The 25,755-nt window shown below is 41.6% G+C and overlaps 1 protein-coding gene across 1 annotated transcript in view; it reads right to left on the bottom strand.

The window, feature by feature from the left end:
- The window catches only part of ZC3H12B (zinc finger CCCH-type containing 12B), a 310,431-nt gene extending 285,138 nt beyond the window's left edge, over positions 1 to 25,293 (bottom strand). The window contains exon 1 of the mRNA XM_069100388.1: positions 25,240 to 25,293. The gene's annotated coding sequence lies outside the window, so the exon portion shown is untranslated. The remainder of the gene's footprint in view (positions 1 to 25,239) is intronic.
- Positions 25,294 to 25,755: the final 462 nt, after the last annotated feature.

Raw genomic sequence — 25,755 nt, 5'->3', positions numbered from 1 at the left:
CTCTCCTCCCCTCCCCCATCTCTCCAACTCCCTTCTCCCCCTTCAAATCTCTCCCCAATCCCTCTCCCTTTTCCCATTTTAATGACTCTACATCTCTCTGCACCCCCCATATGCTCTCCATTTCTACCCTTTCTCCCTCCCATTTTGTCTCTGTCTCTCTTCCCCTCTGCTCTCTTTTCCCTATCCCTATATCTCTCACTATCTGTGTGTGTGCTGTGTGAGTGTGTGTGTGTGTGTGGGGGGGGGGGGGGCTGTCAGAGCTTTTGCTCCACTGACAATACCTTTGGAGATCCAGAAACCTCCACACCTTGAGGAAGTACTGGAGGAAGATGGGGATGTACTCACTACTGATCCTACTGCACCATTCATTCCAGTGACCAAAAGAGGGAAAGAAAAAGGATGAAGATATGTGAATCCACATAATCTGGGAGCAACAGAGAGACAAGCTGGAGACATAAGGACACACGATGTGCTCTGGGGCAGAAGGCCAGGGCCTACAAATAAAGCCACTTTCTGAAAATCTCAGTCAGGCAACAGGCAACATGTATTTATTAAGCATTTATTAGAAAAGGCAAAAAATACCCTTTGTCCTCAAAACTAGCCTTTCTTTCCAAGACTTTCCTAACTTTCTTCTCCTAAAGTAGTTGAACTAGGCGGGTCCTTGACTAGAGAGGCAGAGGCTTCAAGGTCACAGACTGAAGGTAGCCTGCCAAAGTCAGGGCTCAGCCCATGCTTGTGATCCAAGTTGCCTCTCCCATCCCTCCCTAATCTCAAGGTCAGAGGTAGAATTTAAAAGGACACTTAAAATCTAGAAAAATATTTATATTTATATTGACCTTAATAAGATTCAAAGTTTTCCAGATCTCCATGGCACTGATAGGTGCAAAAAGAAATTTCAGTATATACTCTTGGATTGAAGCAGGACTGGGTATCCCAGAATGTAAAGTCACCCTCTTCTTGTTGACTTCACTCTTCTGCCCAAGGGCAGGAATTGCCATCTCCCCTGTCATTCAAGGGAAAGAGGCAGTGGTCTGGGGTCGGTGCCAACATCTCTTTACCCCATTATTCAAAGAGAAAAAGTACAGAATTTCTGCTGCCAAGGCTCCTCCCTAGCAGGTCTCTCTCCTGCCATTGCAGCTCAAGTGGTACACTGGCCTTGTCTCCACAGGGAACATTGCCTGCAGGTCTCCAGCATTCATGTGCATGCTCTCTGGGAAACAAATCTGACAACTTCTCAAGGGGGTAGTGCACAACCATTGCCAACTTCAAAATACTAGTGATTCAGATTCATAATAACTACCTGTCATAGTCTCAGAATAGAAGATTCAGGAGAGGAAAGCCCATGAACGCTGGGCAACCAAGATTCATTAAATCCACCTGTCCCCCAAATCTATGCTGCTCCCTTCTTGCATCCCACAAAAGATTCTCGTTAAAACTATGGCCGCCCCCATTAATCATTTTTATTCTGTGTATTCATCACCAAAATTGTTCAGCTATTTTAACATCCTACAAACAAAATAAATTCATTTAGATTCTCTAGGACTCACTATGTGATAGGACCAATATCTACCAGGGTTTCCCCCTAACCCTACCCCCAGCATGACTTCCGGGTTTGTTCCCTAAATGGTGACAGAGCTGGCACTTGTCTGGCCCAAGGGTGGGGCAAGGATAAAGCTACTATTGATGTAGCTTCCTGGCCATCTAAGGGCATAAAGACCCACCCACACAGGGATGGTCAATGTCCCAAGAGTACCCAAATCCCCACATCCTACCCTGCTGACCAAACATGGCTTTGCAGGTTGCCAGAGAGGGGGCCCCACTCCTAGGGCAGTAGAGGCCTCAGGGACACTCCCTTTGCTGCTGGATTTCCTTGCCCACAGCCACAGCCATAACATTGGTTTTGGAGGTAAGCCTCTGACAGTCACTACTGGGGCAAGCTGTAACCCCTGCATGAGACCAGCAGGGTTAACCTGTGCCTACCCAACTTAAGTGGTAATGTAGTCTTGCTGAATGGCCTTTATATGTTAGGCCCGAGTAAAGCTCTTTTTGCCAACCGTTTAGTGACATATAATGAGTGCCTCATTTTGTTCCCATGTCAAACCTTAACAGGTGCCAGCCTGAATCAGACTCACCCCTATCAACCCACTAAACAAATCTTTGACAATCTTGTTTAAGTATTTCGTTTTTTAAAAATTCTATAATTTAAAGTATCTTCTATTTCAGACCCCATCTCTAGTACTCTAGATCAGGCCTTCACAAAGGATTTTCTCTCCATACAAAGGATGTTTTCCTCTACATTTTTTGCAGCCACCCAAAATCTTTTAGCATGCTGCAAGTGGCCCAAGGGCTGTAGACTCACAGGCCTTAAGCTGTGCAGGCCTGTTTTAGAGAGTAATGTTTGAAAACATGTGTATATAACTTATCATCCCTCTTCCCTCCACCCTCTCTTCCCCTTGGCCCCCAGTATATTCAATAGAGTTTGGCAGTTCTAGATTAGAATATAATAACAGCTGACATTTATATAATGCTCCAAAATTCACAAAGCACTTTTCACACAAGTGGTCTAATTAACTGTGATAGCCTTGAGAGCACACAGAAGAGAAATTATCTGCAGGGTTGATAAGAACCATTTAGAAATACACAAAATAAAACAGCATCCATATGATACACAACGAAGTATGAGATCTGACCTTAAAATAATAACACTTGCGAGGCAACGAAGCAGGACAGTGGATGGAGTCCTGGGCCTGGAGTCAGGAAGATTTGAGTTCAAATTTGGCTTACCAGCTGTGTGACTCTGGGGAAGTTACTTAACCTCTGTTTGCCTCAGTGTTCCTCAGCTGTAAAATGGGAATAAAAATAGTGCCTACCTCCCAGTTGTTGTGAGGATCAAATGGGATGATAATTGTAAAAAGCACTTAGCACAGGGCCTGGCACATAGTGTCACAAAAATGTTGGCTATTAATAATTATTATTAATAATAATACCTCACTAGAGCAGAAAGAATACTCAATCTGGTATCAAAATTTGGGATTCCATCTCTGATATTGCCACTTATTACCTGTGTGACTTTAGGCAAATCTCTTCCCCTCTCTGGGCCTCAGTTTCCCCCTCTAAAATAAACGGATGGAGCAAAGGATTTCTAAGGTACTTTCCCTTCTACTTCTAACTCCTAGGACCCCAAACCTGTGAGGTACAGAGTGAGAGGTGTTGAGGGGATGGCTTCCCTTTAGCACTACAAAGAATAAAGTAAAATAGCTCACCACTGAGAGGAAGATGAAAGAAGAAATCTTCCACAAGGTTCCCTGGGGGGAAAATAACTAATTCCTGAAGAAAAGAATACCAGAGGATCAAGTCAGCAGCTTGTCCCTTGGACTGCTCTCAGCCTGCCCCACTCCCACAAGCCCACACCTGCTTGATTGGATCCTTGAGGACAGTCAGCTTTTGAAGTGAATTTCTTTGCAGGTTGCCAGAGAGGGGGCCCCACTCCTAGGGCAGTTAGAGGCCTCAGGGAGACTCCCTTTGCTGCTGGATTTCCTTGCCCACAGCCACAGCCATAGCATTGGCTTTTGGAGGTAAGCCTCTGACAGTCACTACTGGGGCAAGCTGTAGCCCCCCTGCATGAAACCAGCTCCAAAGGCTGAAAAGAAGGAAAGGGGATCACTGCAGAGTCTGGAGCCTGGGGAACAACAAAGTACAGGAGGGAGGAGATTAAAAAAACTACCTACTGATGAAAAATGATTAAAAGGAAGACACAGGCAGCTACAGAAGGAGGGAAAGGTAGAGAAGATGTTTAAGTGCACTGCCTTCTGGGAGTGCCATGAAGTGTCCTGGGGGACCACTCCCTCACCTCTTCGTGACCAGCTATTCATGAATAGAGGTCAGTCTAGGGAATAAATAAGGCAGTTTACAGAAAGGACAGTGAAAGCCAGAAGAGGAGTAGTAGAAGCAGAGAACAGGTATGACTCCAGCAATCACTCAGTTTCCCTGTAGCAGTGTCCCAAATGACCATCCTCTTCCTCAAAGGGAGGGTGAGGGAACACACCTCACCCAATCTTATGGGTTTGAAATAAAATAGAACAAGCAGCAAGGCATTGGGAAGGGGCACAACACAAACTGGACCCTCTGAAGGCAAGAGATCAGTGGTAAGCACCTTGTCAGCAGTTAGTTACATCATAGAAAATCAGCAGAATAGTGATTCAGAATAGTGATACAGGCAAAAATCACCTGAGGGGAGAAATGAGCAAGCATTTGAAAAGTACATCCATCTTAGTGGACAAGTACTTCACGACAAAGGAAACTGAGGCAAAATCTCCTGAGAAAGGTGAACCGAGCATAACCAATTCTGCAAGGCCTACTGAAATGACAGTGGAGAAACCCCAAGAATCTCAAGATTGATTCAGAAGAGCAAGTAAATAAATATGAGAAGATATCAAAGAAATAAGGCTATAAATTAGAGTTCTTAAGTAAGAAATCAGTCATAACCAGACTAGAGAAACTCGAGCAAAACACAGAGACACTCACCATACTGGTAGATCCTCGGAAATAGAAAATTAACAGAATCCAAACACAAAAAGGCAAAGAAAGAAGGAAAAATAATAGAACAAAGTTTTAAAAAAAGCATGATTGACCTTCCCTTCAAGATGGCACTGAAGGTGAAAAAGGAAGCTGTTGTCCCCCCAAGACAGAAGCCAAGTCCAAGGCAAGGCCAAAAAGGCAGTGCTGAAAGGTGTGCATAGCCACAAAAAGAAGATCTGAACATCCCCCACCTTTTGGCGACCCAAGACACTAAGATCTGGAAGGCAGCCCAAATACCTTAAGAAAAGTACCCCTCACAGAAACAAGCTCAATCACTATGCCATCATTAAGTTTCCCTTGACCACCGAGTCTGCTATGAAGAAGATTGAGAATAACAATACCCTGGTCTTCATTGTGGATGTCAAGGCCAACAAGCCTCAGATCAAGCAGGCCGTAAAGAAGCTGTATGACATCGATGTGGCCACGGTCAACACACTGATCCAGCCCCATGGAGAGAACAATGCCTATGTCCAACTTGCTCCAGACTATGATGCTTTAGATGTTGCCAACAAAATTAGAATCTAACCTGTGTCCAGATGTCCCATTCCACCTACAATAAAAAGTTTTCCAGCAAAAAAAAAAAAAACATGACGGGCGGGTAGGTGGCACAGTGAATAGAGCACCAGCCCTGAAATCAGGAGAACCTGAGTTCAAATCTAGCCTCAGACACTGTAATGGGAATGCAAATTTGGAAGATCTTCCCTGCCCCTAGGCTAAAGTGCACCTGAAGCCTGGGGTGGGAGGCTTGTTTTTCAGTAGATACTTTTTGATTGGCCAGTGGGTCAATAAGGTTATTACATTCTCTGAGCCAGGAGAAGGCTATATAAGCCCTGATGTGAGGCTTTGTTTTGGGGGCTCACTTTGAGAAGTGTTCTGTGATTTGATATGGATTCTGGGAAGCCGTTGCCTGGAGGCCCCCCCCCCCTGGCTTTGAAAAACCCAGATTTTTGATTTGGTATGGATGTAATGGTTGGACAGTTTGGAAAGCTGTCTACTTGATCTGTTTTTGTCTTGATACTTCTGCCTGTATACTTTGAAGTTCAGGGTGCTGACCTTTTTCCCCTGAATGAGGTAAACGATATATGTTTGACTGATTAAAGTAAGCTTGTTAACCCATTTTGAGTTGCTTTCCTTTAACAAAGCAGATCCAAGGTTTATAGCAGCTCTTTTTGTTGTAGCAAAGAATTGGAAATTAAGGGGGTGCCCATCAATTGGGGAATGGCTGAACAAGTTGTGGTATATGCATGTTATGGAATACTATTGCGCCATAAGAAACGGGGAGCAGGCGGTCTTCATATTTACCTGGAGAGGCTTAAAAGAACTGATGCTGAGTGAGAAGAGTAGAACCAGGAGGAATCTGTGCACAATTACAGACACAACGTATGTGTGATGACCAACTTTGATAGACTGGACTCTTCTCAACAATACAGGGATATAAGTCAATCCCAAAAGATGCATGATGGAGAGAAAAACGTGCATCCAGAGAAAGAACTAGAAAGAACTAAATTTATATCCAAGTGGAAGCAAAATACCTGATCTTTTTCATTCTCTTATTTGATTTTATGTCCTCTTTACCATTTTTCATTCCAGCTGGTACAATCCATCCTTATAACCTGACCATTGTATAATGTGAAAGTATTTACAGATCCTATACTTGATAATAAGCCGCCAAGGGGGGGGAGGGGAGGGAGGGGGACAAAATGTGAAATTCAAGGAATTGTGGAATTGAATCCTGTAAAGTAAAAGGAAACAAACAAATTAATAAATTAAAGTTTAAAAAAAAAAAACAAAGCAGATCCAAGAACCTGTGCTGGCAGCAAACCCTGAGAACGCTTGGGGTGCTTGCCGCTACAGACACTTAACACAAAACTTTACCTTGGACAAGTCACTTAACCCCAATTGCCCTGCCTTCCCCCCTCCAAAAAGAAAAAACAACATGATTGGAAGAACACATAAGAGCTCTACAAAACGAGAGCAAACTTGAAAGTACGTGAAGTGATAGTCTAAGTATTATAGAGTATTCAGAAAACCATCATGAAAAATAAGACCTGAATAACATCCATGAAATCATACAGAAAAACTACTCAGAAATCTCAGAAGGAGATAGCAAAGTTCAGATTGAAAGAATCCCCAGGATTGTTTAATTTTTAAGTCACCAATAAGAATGGCGCTCAAATTCAGACAAACAAATCTTGTAGACAGCAAAGAAGAAAAAAAAAATCTTCAAATGCCAAGAAGAAACAATCAGAATGACATTAGGATTAACCTGTGGTTAAAAGAAATCAAAGGGAAAATAGAATATAAGATGGCAAAGGAGATGGCTGGCACCCAAAAATAACATGCCCTGCAAAGCAGAGCCTAACATAAAAAAAAATCTTGGATGTTCAGTAAAAGGAAAAAATCTGCACTGTTTCTTTAAGTAACCCCTTTTTGGTTTTTGTTTTTCTTTTTGGTGGGGGGAAGACAGGACAATTGGGGTTAAGTGATTTGCCCAAGGTCACATGGCTAGTAAGTGTTAAGTGTCTGAGGATGTATTTGAACTCAGGTCCTTCTGACTCCAGGGCCGGTGCTCTATTCACTGCAGCGCCACCTAGCCATCCCAGTAACCTCTTTTGTTGTTGTTCAGTTATTTCTGAGTCTTTGTGACCCAATTCAGGTCTGGTTTTTTGTTTGTTTTGGGTATTTTTGGCAAAGATACTGGAGTGGTTTGCAATTTCTTTCTTCTAGTTCCTTTTACAGATGGGGAAATTGAGGCAAATAGGGTTAAGTGCCTTGCCCAGGGTCACACAGCTAGTAAGTATCAGACCAGATTTGAACTCAGGAATCTGAATCTCCGACTCCAAGCACAGAACTCTGCACATTATGGTGCCACCTAGTGCCAGAAAGTCATAAACACCCAAAGTCATAAAAAACTAGAAGCAATTAAATGAAGTGTTTACTTTCACAGGCCCAGGACAAGACAGGGACGTGAATGTGAAGGAAGGGTGGAGAGTATTTCCAGGTATTTAATTTTTCTTTTTAAAAATATCTCACCTGAGTGAGAAAAAAGGTAAAGAATATTAATGGGCTAACAAATCTCAGGAGGAAAAGGTATAATAGAAAAAATCAGAAGACTAGATAGAGGGAGAGAATTAATATTTCAGAGGAAAAGAATCTCATTCTTTCACTAATAAATCAATATGATAGGTGGTAGGATAATATAGAATTGCATCTATCTCTAAGATGGGGAGAGAAGAGGATAAAACCACCCTTAAAAAATGGAGGATTTGCAACCATGATCTCAGATAAGGGAACAATAAAAATTGACAGCTGAGTGCCAAATGAGAAAACTACATTATGCTTAAAGGCACCAAAACCATTAAAAATATTAATTGTATATACACCAAATGCTACAGTGTCTGAGTTCTTACAGAAAATGCTAGGAAAACTGCAAGACAACACTGATGGACATACTAAAGTAGGGGAATTTAATTTCAGAGCTGGATAAATCCAGCAGAAAGATAAACAAGAAGGAAAATAGAGTCCTGAATAAATTTTGGAGAAACTAGATTTGATTGAACTGTGGTGACTTCTGGATAGGAATATTAAAGAATATATATATTTCTCAACATCTTTTCCAAAAAAATTATACTAAGGCATAAAGAAATCATAAACAAATATTAAAATGGCAGATAGAATAAGCATTCTTTACAGACCACAACACAATAAAATTAGTAATGAATAAAGGAAATAGGAGCAAAAGATGCAGAACTAATGAGTGTCCTAAATGATTATTGGGTAAAAGAACAAATCATATAAATAAAAAAGAATTATGGTAAACATGGTGATAACAATAAAATAATATGCCAACACTTTGGGGACATAGCAAAAGCAGACATAAGAGGAAAAAAGAAGACATCAGAGGAAAATGTGTCTCTCAGGAAACTCAGGTTAACAAAAGAGAAAAAGATAGAATCAATAATTAAGCATTCAATTAGAAAGATTAGAAGATAAATTAGAAATCCTAAAACAGGAACAAAAGAAAAAATTATGGAAATTAGAGGACAAATAGAGGAACTTGAAAAATAAAGACAATAGAGCTAATGAATAAAACTAAGCTTTAAGAAAAAGATTAACAAAATTGAGAAAGAATTACCCTAACTAATGAGAGAGGAGGAAGAGAGAGAGATTAAATTTCAAAATTAAAAATGAACAAGGTGTGTTCACAATAGGGAGAAAACAAAATAATTATCAGAAAGTGCTAGCAAAACTGAAAATTCAAAGGAAATTTATATCTACAAAAATAGAAAATACTCAAACTAACAAAGCTAGAAAGTGAGATATTAACTCCATCTTTGAGAGGAGTGGAGGAATTGGAATAAATCATAAATGAATTACCAAACAGGGTAGAACCCTGAAAAAGATGAATATAAGGTGAATTCTACTGAATACTTTAAGAAGTATTAACAACTATGGTAAGTCTTCATTTTCCATTAGCATAACATCATGCCTCATCTCACAATAAGCTGATCACCAGAAATCTCATCTCTATGCTGATTGACAGTTTTTGATACTTGATATCTTCTCAACTTGACATCTAGGTGACACAGTGAATAGAGTGCCAGGCTGCCAGACTTAGAGACAGGAAGACCTGAGTTCAAATCTAACTTCAGATACAGTGTGACCCTGCACAAGTCACTTCACCCTGTTTGCCTCAGTTTCCTCATCTGTAAAATGAGCTGGAGAAGGAAATGGAAAACCACTCCAGTATCTTTGTCAAGAAAACCTCAAATGAGATCACAAAAAACTGGACACAATTGAACAACAACAAAACCTTCTCACCTCCCTCAGTAGTCCCTCCCCTCTGGCTGGAGGGCTGAAGGGTGGAGCACTAACTCCTCCCAAGCTTTCCTTTATAGAGAGCTTAGATCCCAACTTTCCAGGTAACTCTCTATCACCACCACCTGATCTCCAGCTTCTTTTTGTATGTCATCCTCCATTAGATTGTAAGTTCCTTGGGGGCAAGGACTGTCTTTTTTTTTCTCATTTGTATCTCCAGTGCTTAGCACTGTACCAGGTACACAGTAGGTGCTTAGCAAATGTTTACTGAATTTAATTGAACAATACTACAAAAAAGAGACAAAAAAAAACACTCTACCAAACTCCTTTTGTGAGGCAAATATGATTGTCATAACCAAACACGGGAAAGATAAAGTAATAATAGCTTTTACATAGCACCTACTACATGCCTGGCACCCTACTAAGAGCTTTACAAATATTAACTCACTTGATCTCCATAACAACCCTGGGAGGTAGGTGATAATATGATTCCCATTTTACAGATGAGGAAACTGAGGCAAATAAAAGTACAGTGACTTTCCCAGCATCACATAGCTAAGAAGTATCTGAGACTGGATTTGAATTCAGATCTTCCTGACACCAGGCCCAGTGCTTGTGCATTGTGTCACCACTAATGCTTTTGTCTGTTTGCTTATTTTACCAGACTTATAATTTCACTGCTGTAGGGAATTCCTGATAAGGAAATTCCATCTACCAATGCAAACTACCACTTGCTCTGTAACTTAGAGTTTTAGAGAGTCTCCTGGATTCTGAGAGGTTAAGTGACTTGCCCAAGGTCACACAGTCAATATATATCAGAGTAAAAACTTGAACTCAAGTTCCAGGTTTTTCTAAGGCCAACTCTTTATCCACTATATCAGACTGCCTCATCATGGAAAAATAATAACAGAAATGTTTAAAAGAAAGTCCTCACGAGAAGACTACAAGAGATGCACCCACAAACTGAATATGACCAAAAATTCAATATGACCAAATAGATTCATGTAAACTACACAGAAAGCAAAAAAAGCAATTATTATTCTAACATATTTTAACACATTCTAATATTAATTAATTAATTAACACATAACATATTCTAACACAATTTAGGATTCATGTTAAAAACTCTAAAAAGCACAAGCATAGTGGGTTCTTTAATATGATCAAAAGTACGTATTTAAAACAAGGAGCCAGCATTATTTGCAATGAAGAAACACAAGTTTTCCCAGTTTAAAAAAAAAGAAAGGCTGCTTCATATTCACTATTATTTGACATAGTTCTAGAAATGCTAGCTATAGAAATATCACAAGAGAACAAAATCAAACATATAAACTTGGGGCAAAGGAGATAAAAGTATCTCTATTTACAGATGACATGAAAGTAATGAACTTAGAAAACCTCAAAGAATTAACAAAGATACTAATTAATTTACTTACTTTATAGAGCTAGAAAAAAAATAATCACCAAATTCATCCAAAAGAACAAAGGACAAGAATCCCAAGGTATTTCCCTTGAAAATGAAAAAGGGGGTGGGGGGATGGGGTGACCAGGTGGTGCAGTGAGTAAGAGCACCAGCCCTGGCATTGGGAGACCTGGGATAGGTTCTGGCCTCAGATACTTGGAACCCACACAAAATAACTGGCCGTGTAACGTTGAGCAAGTTACTTAACCCCAATTGCTTAAAAAAAAAAAGAAAATGAAAAAGGGGGTAGGGAAAGGTAGAGGGTCTAGCAGTCCCAGATCTAACACTATTCACAAAGCAATAACCTGACTATATGGCTTTGTTTAAAAAACAGAGAGAGGTTGTTCAGTGGAATCAATTAAGCACATACCACAAAAGCTTAAGTACAGTTTTATGTTTACATAAAGTAGCTTGAGTAGCATAGTGTTCCATCTTACTCGAACATAAGACAATCCATCTCTTGACTCTTGACTTTTTCTTTGGCTATATCCCCCATGCCTAGATTCTTTGCTGCATTCTTTCTTTCTTTTTCTTTCTTTCTTTCTTTCTTTCTTGGGGGAGGGTAATTGGGGTTAAGTGACTTGCCCAAGGTCACATGGCTAAAAAGTGTCAAGCGTCTGAGGCCAGATTTAAACTCAGATCCTCCTGACTCCAGGGCTGGTGCTTTATTCAGCCGCCCCCTGCTGCTTTATTTCTACCTCCTAGCTTCCTTGATTTTCTTCAAATCTCAGTTAAAATTCTACTTTCTACAAGAAGTCTTTCCCAGTCTTCCTTAAATCCTACCTTAGAAGAGGCTTGTTGGTGCAGTAGATAGAGCACTTGGTCTGGAGCTAGAAAGATCTGAATTCAAAACCAGCCTCAGACACTTTGTAGCTGTGTGACCCTGTGCAAGTCACTTAATCTCTGTCTGCCTCAGGTTTCTCAAGTATAAAATGAGGATAATAACAGCATCTACCTCCCAGGGTTGTTATGAGGATCAAATGACAAAAATATTTATAAAGCATTAATGGGGTATCTGGCAGGTAGTAGGTGTTTAATAAATGCTTATTTCCCTCCTCCTTGATCTCAGTCCGTTCCCTCTGAAATTCTCCCCAATTTATCTTGTATATATCTTATTTATACATACTTATTTGCATGTGTTCTCCCCAGCTACAAGAGGTAGTCTCTGAAGGCAGGAAGTGTTTTTGCCTTTCTTTGTATATCCCCAGGGGCACTTAAAAAATACTGTTGATTTGATTTAACTTGACTCCCCTGGAGCAAAGTTCAAAAGAAGAAAGGTCCATTTTCTGCCAGTTACTATTTTCACTCAGATTGCCCAGTTTCAAGTGCAGTTTCTTCTGTTATGAGTCAAGCACTTTTTTTTAATTCCTTAGCTACTAGAGACAAGAATTCCTGCTGAAGTTTTTGTTTAATTGCCACTTAAGTGGTACAATTCATGGAAGAGCAAGAAAAGCACTTGAGAAGGAGCACTGAGACCAAACCAAGATTGAGGGCTGCTGTTACAGGAAGTGGCAGCAAAAAAGCATGAGAAGTGTCGGAGACCCAAGATGGCTATGGGGAGCCTCTAAAATTCGAGCATTCAGAAGATGTTCATTTCCTGGGGAGAATATGTAAGTGGTTCCAAGTCATTTATTAGCCATTGACTAATATGTTTTCAAACACTTTGCCCAGAATCATATTTTTCACTTTTATTAGTCATTTTGTGATTGAATTTCTATCTTATAATTAATTTTCATTGCATTTTAAAATGTTTGTTTTTTACAGGAAGACTTATTACAGTGGAATGCTATCAGTAACACAACTATCTCACAAGCAAATCTCTGGGATCTGACAGTCATTTAGAAAATAAGACTGAATCAGAGCCTAGGGGAAAACTGTGGATGCCAAGAGCCCAAATGGCACTGACAAGTCATAATAAAAGAAATGATATTAAAAGAACAATGACTATGCGTTCTGAACTTCTACAACACATCACCCTATCTCATAATGAAGGACACCCCCCCCCCCCAGATTAAGGACAGGAAAAAAAAAGAATTATCAGATATGTGAAGTGTTTTTGATTCATATGCCCTTAAAATCATAGCCATTGTTTCTGAAATACTATAGACAGCTGCTGGAGAACCCCGAAGAGAAAGTGACATATCATCTGGAGGAAAAAGGCGGAAGAAAATAAGAGGCATTTATAATGTTGGTCTCTTTTACCAAATTGTAGGTTATTTGTAGATGCTTAGGTCTTCTTTGTAACCACTGCTAAATAAAGCATCTTCCCCTCCTTCAGTATCCTCTGGGGCTCACTATTCATAGTGATCAATATTTACTGGGGAATTTTAGAACCCTAAAGCATAGCCTTCCATTCAAGCCCCCCTCTTATACAGATGGGCCAGTAATGCCAGCTTCTTGAAAGCTCTGCCAGCAGAAACCAAGCTGAGGCACAATGTACACTAAACTTAACAAGATTCAGCCGTTAGCCTAGTACTAAATTACGCCTTTTCATCAAAGGACCAGCTTAGTTAAATTTGGAGAGATTTGTTATCCATGATGAATTTGGGGGTCTATAGCAAAGCATCTATACTAAAGGCACTACTAAGTTACTACCAAAGTAAACAGTATTGAAGAACTATAATACATTGAATATTCATATTTGATACTCATTATATGCCACCTTGTCCTAGGGAGTACTGTTTTATATGTCTATGCCTCACCTCTACACCTAAACTAAATATACTTCAAGGGCAAGACAAGGTTCTTCAACCTTGTCTCATACATCATATCATCCAGAGCATTTCACCACATAGTAGGTATTTAATATCAATCAATCAACCAATGAACATTTATTAAGCACCTACTATGTTGTAATAGGCACTGTGCTAAGTGCTGAGGATACAAAAAGAGAGGAAAAAAGTCTGCTCTCAAGGATAGAATCACATGCAAATAAATATATAAAAAGCAAACTATATACAAGGAAATAATGAACAGAGGGAAGGCCCTAGAAATAAGAGGGGATGGGGAAGACTTCCAGTAAAAGAAGGGAGTTTAGTTGGGATTTAAAGGAAGCCAGGGAGATCAGTAGGCAGCCTGGAGAAGGGAGGCTGTTCCATACACTGAGGACAATCAGAGAAAATGCCTGGAGCCAAGAGATGGAGTACGTAGTTGGAGGAACAGCCAGAAGACCAATTCCTATAATTAGGTAATTAACAGCACCTGCATGTATTCGGAAGTGTACAAGCACTATACTAAGTACTTTACTCATTTGATCCTCAAAAAACCCCTGAGAAGTAGGCTATTATTATCTCCATTTTACAGTTGAAGAAACTGAGGCCAACAGTGACTTACCCAGGGTCACACAGATAGTAAGTGTGGCTAAATTTGAACTCAAGTCTTCCCGATTTCAGGCCCAGCTTTCTATCCACTGTGCCACCTAGCTGTCCCTAGTAGGCAACATTATAACCACCTTTACCTACTTACACTAAAAAAGAAAATGCCATCTTACCACATTAGCTAGTAGTATCCCTCACTGAACCAGATAATTGAAAGGAACCACAGAGGTCATCAAGTCTAACCCATGTCTAAACAAAATCAACCCGCTACAGCAACCCGGACAAGTGATGAGAAGCTTGCTACCTTCTGGGGCAGTCAGTTCCCCTTCTGGGTGGCTCTAATTAGTAGGAAAATTTTCCTCATATAAAATCAAGATGAATGCTTTAAATTATTAAACTCTGAAAGGGACTTTATAGATTAATGAATTCCAATCCCTCTGCTTCACATAAAAGTGAACTGAGATTGGAAGAGGTTGGAAGAACCCCAGCTAGCTATAGGGAGAGCAAGGACTTGACCTAAGATCTCAGACTATACTTAGAGACTCTGAGAAACAGGTCAAAGCTAGATGTGGCCTTAGACCAAGAATGCCAGAGGTAGAAGGAGCCTTAGGAAAGAGAAGATAAAATATTAGCACTGGGAGAGATCTTATAAATCACCTAGAACAATCCCCTCCTTTTACAAGAGAAGAAATAGTCCCACAGGAAAGGCAGGACATTCAAAGTTATACAACAAGGGTCAGACCTCCTAACTCCCAATCCATTGCTCTTTGTCAATTTCTAATGGGTCAAAACACCTTATGACCGTGCCACCTGTTCTTCCAGATATTATTTATCCCCATTCCTCCCCACCACCAAAAAAAACCCAATAACTTTTAGTTTTAGATAGATATATTGATGCATTCAAATATTTATCCAATTCATTCAATAAACATTTATGAAGCACCTACTATGTGCCAGGCACATGTATGTGTGCATATATATAAATATATATAACTATCATTTATCATGGCTACATTTTTAGATGACTGTTTTGCCTTTTTATGTAAATTAAAATCTGTTACCAAAAGTCAGCTGCAAAGAGAATTTCTGTTAAATGAATTCCATTTTTTCCATCAACTTCTGTTAAAAGTCATCTGAGATACATTCCATTAGAAAAAAAATTGAAGTTCTTGGACAAAAACAATTACACTTAAGAATACAGCAAATCATTTCAAAGTATGTATTTGAAAAAAAAAATCACCATAACTTCCAATAAAACATTAATATATAATATGTCCACAATGCTAATTAAAATGTTACTAACTGTAAGTAAAACAACAATCCAGTGTGACTGTCAGGAACTCTACGTATTCTTATGTACATTCTTCCTCCTCTCCCCTCCCATGTTACATGTTACACCCTTCACTATAGGAGCAAATTGTAAAGTTCAGTGAATTCATGCTCGATGACCAATTGACTCAGCTACCATTGTGTACCACACTCAAATTGCCTAACATTTCTAACTATCTCTCCAAGGCTATCTTTACTTCCGGAGAACTTTCTCATCTTTGAATTTATTTTCCGAATGTCTTCAACACCTTAAAAAATGGTGTAGGGAACAAGCATTGAATTTGGAATCAGAGAACTGGGGTTCAAATTCCAGCTTGGTCCCTTACTTGACTGCATGACTGAGGAGAAATCACCTCTCAGGGCCTGTTGCCTCATCTAGGAAATGTGGGCTTTGGATCATGTGATGGTTAAGATCCCTTTCAGTTAGAAAGTTTGTTTCAGTAAACAGAAGAACTGAAACATGGGATCTTTCCTTAGCAATAGAAGCTCCCCAAAATGTCTTCTGGCCAGCTGCTTTGCAACTGGCCAATATCCACCAATTTGCATCAAATTAGTTTATTTTTTTCCTGAGGGATATTCTGTTTGAAACTGATAGTTTACTCATTTAACTAATGGATGATATCCTTAAGCAGTGAGCTGTCTGTAAATGAAAATTAAATTAGCTGACCTTAGAAATTGAGTGTTTTTAAAAGGAGTTTATCAATACCACGCACGGTAAGTAAGGCATGCCTATCATTGGGAGCAATGTGAAAGGTACAAACTCCCAATTCCTCAAGTCAGAAGAGTACTATTCCTTAGAGTGAATCTTTAACAGAATCCATGAATTACTTAAGTCAAAAATTAAGGGAAATCAACCTCTGTTAAGTGAGGGATCCATTTGCATTTTGGATTATCCATTTTAATTACTTCCCTTATTGCTATTTTTCCCTACATAACAGGAATAATCAGGAGAAATTCCATATCTTCTGGACAGACATGCTTTGGTTCCATGCAGAGGGACACATGCTCAGCCCTTTGCTAAAACATACATGTGACGCGCAGTTCCACATTGCTCCTCACATGTCCCCATGACTAAGGGCTGTGCCAAAGTGGATTTGAGACTGAGCTAGGAAAAATTGGTCACTCTGTGGGCTACAAGGGGGATGGCTTTTGGCTTCATTAAAGGCAGCTTCTTGGTTGGGACACAAGTAACACCAGGTTTTCCTTGGTCTTCTAGCAAAAGGGGAAGGAAGGAAATAGAGGGTTTCTCTTCCTGTTCCTCATAACCTCCCCCCCAGCAGCAGATGGCCAAGAACATGCACATACCGTGTTTCCCCGATAATAAGACCTATGCCGAAAATAAGCCCTCCCCTTACTGTGTAAGATTCCTCTAAAATAAGCCCTCCCCCGAAAATAAGCCCTATTGCTACTGTAGTGAAGGTGATCCCCTGCACTACACACTACATTACGGTACCCTCTGTATGCATCTTCCCCACCCCCACCCCCGGGTGAAACGCACGCCGCACTCCGAGCTGCATCCAATCAGAGCTGCAGCAGTGAGCGCGTCATCCTGTTCTTCCCCAGTGATTTGCTTGTTGGTACATTTTTTTGTTCACATTTACCTGTTTACTAAAATTGCCGTCAATGTTCATTAAAATAAGCCCTCCCCTGAAAATAAGCCCTCTGGTGTTTTTCTGTCCAAAAAAATAATAAGACAGTGTCTTATTATCAGGGAAACACAGTATGTGCCCAGGGGAGCCTGAGACTGAACCTCCAATCCCTGGCTTCCACCTCTGTTTCCCTGCAAGTAACCTCATGAATGTAAGAGGCCTGGAGTTGGCTACCCAGAAGCAGGTGATTTCTACAGCAACTAGGAGGATTCTGAAGCTGAAAGGACTAACGAGTCACACCTGGCTGACCAGATGAGCTGAATATGAAATATATCTGGAATAGTCTTTCCCTTCTAGGAATGTCAGCCCATCAGGAGGGGACTTCAATGCCCTGTTGACCCCTTCTGTTTTCATGTTTCTTTCCCTGGGCCCAAGTCACTAAATAGCTGTAGAACTTTCTGGGTTCATTCCACCAACTCACACTGGTAATGGCAGGTTGGATCCTCAACAGGGTGATTTCTATATCAGGTTCTAGTAGCAACACTGTGGATGAATTCTCCAAACATAGTTTATGAGCCCCTACTGATATGTGTCCTCTTAACAATCAGGAAGTAGACTCAATTAGCTTTTAGAAAGAGCATTTACTCAAATGGAATAGCAAAAATGGAAGTTACAAAGAATTTCCCACCAAAAATCTGGGGTGGGCACATGCTCCCCTAAATACACACTGCATCCAGGGGAAGTGAGGGAAGAATGGGCATATTCCTTACAGTGCAATGCTAGTGATGCACACATTAGCGAAAACAGGGGACCCAAAGCAACTCACAACTCTGGAACAGCATGGTATTAATGTTCTTTATTTCTTTGGAGATTCTTCATTAATGAGTAAATGAAGCATTTATTAAGTGCTTACTATGTGCAAAGCATAGCGCTAAGCACTGGGGATACAAAGAGAAAAGACAGCTTCTGCTCTCAAGGAGCTCACATGCTAATGGAATATGTAATACATATGGAAGGTTTTAGCTACAAGTCAGATGGAAAGGTTTTATGGTCCACAAAATGCAGCAGCAAAGCAGATACTAAAGCCTCTTCTTCAACATCAGTCTTTGATGTTGAACCATTTGATAGTGTCAAGGACTTAGGCAGCAAAACCTTTCTTTTCTGGAGCTTTAATAGTTGTCACTGTAGTACGTGCAGGAACAGTTGACAGGCTAGATCAGGGGTGGGGAACCTGTGGCCCTCTAGGTCCTCAAGTGTGGCCCTTTGACTGACTACAAAATTCACAGAACAACTTTGTTTGGATTCAGTCAAATGGTCACACTTGAGGTCCTAAAGGGTCACATTTGGCTTCAAGGCTGCAGGTTCCCCACCCTTGAGCTAGATATATACAGGAATTACTTCCCAGAATGACAGCTAAGGGCACTCTCTTGCTTACATCGGAAAATGTTAAGATCCTGGGCTGTCTCCATCAGGGTCTGAGGGAAAATGGTGATCAAGGTGGTAGTCTGATTTGCCTGGCAGATGAAATTTCCTGTCTCTCCCTCAGAGAATCTCGTTATTTCAGTTAGGCTGGCTTTCCTGCCCTATAGGTGGCAATTGGTTGGCAGTTGGTGGGGACGGCTGGCCCCTTTTCCAAAGGACCTGATTCTACATGCCTGTGAGGAATGGGCTGGAAGCAGTACTGATGGTGAGGGTTGGGGATGCATCACTCCTACAACCACTATGCCCACCTGCCTCTTGGTGGCAGTTGGTCAGCAATTGTTGCTGGTAGAATTAGGCTGGGCCGTTTTTTTGCAGGGCATGCAATCTCCATAGAGTACAGCATCTTGACCAGACAGGTTAATCCACTGCCAGGCAGAGTCAAGTACATCATTAAACTGCTGAGCTGAATCCTCACTGGGTTCAGCTGCTGCCAAGCTGGGTGACCAACCTTCACAGGGCATAGCATCTTTGCTGGAGAGATCACTGACTTGGGCTCCCCATATCTATACTGTTCTAGAGGCCACAGCTGGCATTCTTCTCCAGTACAAGGGCTTATGTGCCTTATAGCAGTCATCATACTTGGGTGACTGTCTTTCCCCATCTGTTTATAGCCACTTTCATTCTGCCAGCCATTACTGCTCTGGTGGCTGCTGCTACTGATGCCATCCATCTCCACCAACAGGATCTCTTATGGGAACTCCAAATCTCCTGAATTCACCAGGTCACTTGGATACTTCCATCTTAAGGTTGCTACTCAGTTACTTACTCGAGGAAGGAAACACAGAAAAAAGCTGGCCCTGTCTCAGGCACAGGCTTGCTTATGCAGGACATGTACCTTGCACTGAGGTGGGAACTGGGAAGCTGCCTTTCCCCCACCTAGCTCTCAAGAGGCAACTTAATGCAGCCCCCCACTTCTAAATCAAGAGTCAGAGAGAGAGAAACATAGGGAAAGAGCTCAAGGTAGGGGGAGAGAGAGAAGAGAAAAGAAAAGAAAGAGAGATTGAGGGGTAGGGGAAGAGGGAAAGACATGGGTGGGTGATTCATCTCTTTTGTGTGGTCACTCAGTTTCAGCTCAACAACCCAAATCACCATTTCTTCCAGTTTCACAGCCATAAATAGAGCTCTGGGCCTAGGATCAGAAAGACATGAGCTCAAATCCTGACACTTAATAGGTGTGTAGCTTTGCTTCAGTTTCTTCATCTATAAAATGGGGGTAATAATGGGACCTACATGAGACAGTTGTTGTAAGGATCAAACTAGATATTTGTAAAGGGCTTACTTAGCATAGTGTCTAGCACATAGTAGGTGTTTTTAAAAATGCTTCTTCCCTCCCTCATCATCATACTCAACAAGCTCCTGAGTTATCCCAGCGGGAGATATGCTTCTCCCAAGCTTCCATATAGTTCTTTGGACTAGACTCAAGCAAATAATATCTGTGATTGACTCACATTACATAGCAATCCTGGAAGAAAAAGGACATTTCTAGCCCTGTTAGCAACCTCACAAGTTCAAGAAATTAGGAGCTAGTTGTCTAGTAGGAGGTGAGTTCTGCAACAGCTTCTAAGAAGAGAAGGGCACACCAACTAGAAGAGTCAGTCCTGCTTCAGCCGGATGATCTGTACTTCTAAGTTGTTCAGACAGTACAGATGGGAAGTGAATGGGAAATAGCTATTGAGAAGTGCTAAAAAGGTATCTTTATCTTCCAGGAGAGTATAATAGGAGTGATGGCATACTGTTTCATGTTTTAAGCAAAGTATTACATATTCACACCTATGAGTCTTCTGTGTTTTAAGCATTTCTTTTGTGGTAGAGGAAAGAAATACACTACCTGGTCTATACCTGGTATACTGAGTACCTTTTCTAAAAGGGACAACTATTAACCTATTTAATCCACTTTAGGGGAGATTCTAAAACATAAGCCATCCTTTAGCAAGAAGTCAGAATATGTCCCTCCCCGTGGAGTCATAGCATGCATACCCAACTCCATAGAAAGCACTCTACTCAAGAGATTCTCCTGATGATCCCTCTTATATTTATGTGTATGTACATATATATGTATATGTACATATGTCATTTTTCATTGGTTGACCTAAAATATAGATAATTATTCAAAAAACTCAAGAAAACAGAAAGGTTCTAAGAGAGATTCACTAAAGTAAACCCTGAAGTAGTTCAGTGGAATATACAAGATAAGAAAGCATCATAAACAAGTGAACTCAATGGGCCATATTTGGTAAACCCAAGAACAGAAATTCCTTGGGGAAAGACTTCCTATTCAATAAGAACTTCTGGAAAAAGTGGAAACCACTTAGGCAAAAGAAAAATTAGATTAACACCTGCCACTACATACCACAATAAGCTCCAAATAGATATGATAGAAATATAAAAAGTCACAGCTTTTTAAAAAAATTGGAGGGAAATGGAAAAAGGTGCATGCCTAATGGGAGAAACAAGAGATAAAAGATCACAAAAGATGAAACAGACAACTTCAATTACATGAAACTGAAAAGCTTTTATACAAATAAAAACAATGTAGCTCAGTTAAGAAGGAAAACTCAAATAGAGAAAAAAATGTTGCATTAAGTATCTCTAATAAAGATTTGATATCCCAAGATTTATAGGAAATTAACACAAATATATAAAACCAAGAGTTACTGCCAATAGCTAAGTGGCCAAAAATTTGAAGTTTTCAAAATAATAGAAACCTATAAAATATCTATTTGAAAACACACAAAATAAATAAAAAGAAATTAAGATAAATACAATTAAAATAATTATGAAGTTTCATCTCAAACTCAGCAAACAGGAAAGGTGACAAAAGATGGAAAGAGTCAAAGTTGCAGCCATATTTTATAGAAAGCTCACACAGCACTGGAGATTAAACTATCATGAGATAGGGATTGCCTGTCATTTCACTGGCATACAAACTCTTAGATGGGAAAACTCCCTTTACCAGTACATATTGGCACCTTCTCTGGAATTTATAGTCTTAGAGAGTTGCCTGGAACACTGAGAAGTTAAATGACTTTCCAAAGGTAACATGGCCAGGATGGGTAGGGGGCAGGACTTGAACCCAGGTCTTTTTGACACCAAGGTCAACTCTATCAAGCAGGACAAACTGCCTATTATATGTAATATTATCATAATAACACCACATCTACATAGGACTTATACCTCACAAAGCACTTTTAAAATGTAATTCTAGTCCACAGATAGGGAACCTCTAGTTCCTCAAGTGTGGCCCTTTGACTGAATCCAGACTTCACAGAATAAATCCCCTTAATAAAAGAATTTGTTCTGTAAAACTTGGACTCAGTCAAAAGGCAGCACCCAAGGACCTAGAAGGCTGTGGCCTCAAGGTTGAAGGTTCCCCACCCCTGCTCTAAACTATTAATTACATTATCATCCTCATTTGACAGACAAGGAAACAGGATCATAGAGTGAAAGAGGCTTACCCCACAACTACACAACCAGTAAGTGGCAGGGTTAGGACTGAAACCCAAGTTTTCTGATATCAAGTCCTGGGCTCATTGCTAACTAAAGCACCAGCTGCTTCACTTTACCTATGCTTCCAGAGCACATTAAAATATGCCATCCAAACAATCAGATTAACTTTGTATAACAAGGTAAAATTATCCATGTCTGGCAGTGTGTAAATCAAGTAGATTATAAACATGAGTGAAATTTATATGTGTGTATGTGTATATATGTATATATACATGTGTGTATACATACATGTGTGTATATACATACACATATGCCCACATACATCTACAGAAAACATTTTCTCTTGCTCTAGGAGTGGAGATGAGTATTTCAGGGTTGATATTGATAGCATCTTAGTGATTTACTGAAATCTGGATCACTAAATCTGAAAGAACTGATATGAGGTCATCTAATATGACCAGAACCTGGAAAATATACCCACCAAGTAGCCATCCAGCCTTAGCTTAAACATCTCAGCTGAGATGAGACCAGCTGAGACCTCCCAAAGCAGCTCATTTCACTTTAAAGAGCTCTAATTGGCAAGAAGTTTTTCCTTATGTAAAGCCTAAATCTGACTCAGTGCAACTTCAACCCACTGTCCCTAATTTTTTCCTCAGGGGCCATGTAGAATCAATTTAATCCCTCTTCCACTTGACAGCTTCCTCTCCTAGTACCTTAAGATAGCTATCATGTTTCCCCTGAGTCTCCTCATCTCTAGGCTAAACATCCCCAGTTCCTTTAACCAGTTCTCATATGGCAAAGTAGGATTTCACATAAGGAACCGTATGCAATACAAGTGGATTTCAGTTCAGTATTTTATCTAGAAGACAAAAAATGACCACTTGTGGTTAACATCACAACTAATGGCCTTTGCCCATGCTTCCCTTGCTCCACCCCTACCCCCTAATTCAACACCTAGACTTCCTTCAAAGACCTTCAAACAGCAACTGCTTGATAAAGCCCTCCCAGACTAACCTCAGACCAGCATGATCTCCCTCCTTATTCTGAATGCATATAGCATTTACACTTTTACACATTTGTTTTTATACCGTCTTGAACTGTTTGCTAAATTAGCTTATGTGGGTAACTTGTTGCCTCCACTGGATTTTAAGTGCCTCAAGACTAGGAACCATACTGTCTCGGCTTCCACATTTTTTTTTGTATCTCCCACAGCCTGTAGTAGGAAATAAGTACTTAAAAGCTTGTTGAAATTCACTAAGGGAAAAAAAAAGAAAAAAGAAAACTAATCATCAGAGAATTAGCACTGTACCTGGCCCTTACCCAAGTACTTTTTGAGTGATGGACTGATATCTACTTTTCGATAATAAAAGAATAAAGGAGGGGCTCACAGGCTAAGTGCTTTGACAATAGCAGCAAAATGAATTACCATCATTACCTAACAATGTCATTTACAATCATACACATACTTCCCCGGTAACAATGCAGGGCAGGGGATAAAACCCATGGGGGTTAGCTGTATGCTTATTTTCATTGTCATACTCATTAACAACAGAATTCTAAATGGTATTCAAGCTGCAGCCTGGGTCTGAAAACAAGTTCCAGTAAAGACTACCCTCAGGGATCTTGTTTTTAAAACATACTGATGTGTATTACATGTTGACACTTTTCTTAAGAGCTAGTCATTGTGGTAGCCTCTAATAAAAAACGGGCTGATGAGTCCGAAGACCTGAATTCCGCCCCATCACTTTTCTGCACTTTACCCTTGATCAAATATATCGAATCTAACGTTTTTGGGTCTGCTTCCTCATCTTAAAGTGAGGGGGCTGGACTAGAGGGTCGCCAAAGTCCCCTACCCACCCTAACATTGTGTGTTCTGGGATTCTTTCCCTCTCTGACATCCTAGGTTCTGAGGTCCCCTCCGACTAGGGCATTCTAATTACAAAAGAAAAACATCGATAACTTGGGTATCTAGTGACGACAAGCAAGTTGAGTCATTAGCACAAGGAAAAAGAGATGTTGGAGAAGCTCTAGGCTTACTTTGCAGTGTACCAGAATTACAGTGTGCTTAAGACAGTACCCAGGAGGACCTCATGCAACATGAAAGCTGCCAAAACAAAGCATCTTAACTCAAAACTATCTGGGTGTTGGCAGACTTGACAGAACCACTAAAGATATCTCATCACAAAAGCCACCAATCCTTTTCAAAGCTTACGGCTTTAACAGAAACTCAAATTCGTTTCTCCTTGCATTGGTTTATTTATTTATTTATTCTTAACAGTTATTGATGATGCTGTGGCCTCTTAGGGTGCTGAGAAGACCTCGGTCCAAACGCCATCGCGGACGCTTATTAAATGATCTATCCAGGCAGGTCACTTAATGTCTATGGTAACTCAAACAACTCCCTAGGACTTATTCATCAAGTCATGTACAGTTGCAATCTGCGTAGCTGCCTTGCCTCCTGGAACTCCCAAATGAGCTAACTCTAACCTGGCAAAAATGCAAGGCTCCGGAAGAGAGGTGAGGATTTTTCGAAATCTTATTGAATACCAGAAGTAAAAAGTGATTGTCAGAAAGCACACAGGTAGCGATTGCCCTCAAAAGTGAGGGGCCGCAGATTGACCGGGCATAGCAATAGCCAAGCCTTCCTAAGAACGGGGAAGCAGGCATGCTCGGGAAGCCGAGGTCCAGACCGGGGTACCAGGGGCTCCGGCAGCAAATAGCAGGGTAATCTCGGGCAAGTTAAAGAAACAAAAACAAAGCAAAAACGAAAACGAAAAACCCCAACCCATCACCTTGAGTTGGACTACAGCGTAGCTCTTGGGTTCTAAGTTCCCTTTACCACATCTGACCTGCTGTGTTTTGTGTTCAGGTCTTTGCCCAGAACGTCTCTAACATTCTATGTCAATGCAAGTGAAGCAAGCAAACATTTATTAAGCAGGTCCTCCGTGGGCACTGGGTCCGCAAAGACGCCCCGGGCTAAGAGTCCCGAGTCCCCGAGAAGGTCTGACATTCTCTAATCTCTAAGTCACCTCCACCGGACTCCAGAAACGAGTGCCCGAGGCCTCGAGGCCGGCAGGACTGCCCCGGGGACAGCGAGGGGCAGCTGTCACTGCTGCCATCGCTGCGGCTCGCGATCCTGGGGAGCCGGGAAAAGTGAGCGAGCGCCCTCGGGGCCGGGGGAGGGAGGGAGAGAGGGAGGGGGGCGGCTGCTACTCACCCCCGCTCTCCTACGTCCCTGTCGTCGCCCCACTCGCGGCAGCCCCGGCAGGGGGCGGGGGCGGGGGCGGGGGCGGGGGCGGGGGGAGAGGAGGGGCGGAAGGGTGAGGAGGCGGTGCTGGCGTCCGAGGGCTAGCGCGGGGGGCGGCCAGCTGGGGGGGCCGGGCCGGGCCGGGCTGGGGGAGCGCGGGGGGCGCGCGCAGGCGGCGGGCGCGCGCGCAGGGGAGGGGGGCGCCCTGCGCTCGCCGGCGCCGCCGAGGCCAGCACCATCGACGGGCGCGGGGCGGCTGCCGGCCGGCCGGCTGCCCTGACCCTCCCGCGGGACCTAGGCCCGCGCCCCGGGCGGGAGCGCCGGCTGCGCCCTCGCCCTCGGGCCCCGGCTCCCGGCCCTCGGCCCCGGCGGCCACACAGCGGCGGCGGCGGTTCCCTCGCGGGGCCGCGGCCGCAGCCGCATCCTCTTCCTCCTCCTCCTGCCTCCTGCCTCCTCCTCAGCATACACACGCGCTCGCACACACAG

The sequence above is a fragment of the Petaurus breviceps genome, unplaced genomic scaffold (assembly GCF_028583685.1).
Source record: "Petaurus breviceps papuanus isolate PSGF00001 unplaced genomic scaffold, PetGlider_PUasm1.0 400, whole genome shotgun sequence".
NCBI lineage: Eukaryota > Metazoa > Chordata > Mammalia > Diprotodontia > Petauridae > Petaurus > Petaurus breviceps.
This window is presented reverse-complemented; position numbering and strand designations above follow the sequence as displayed.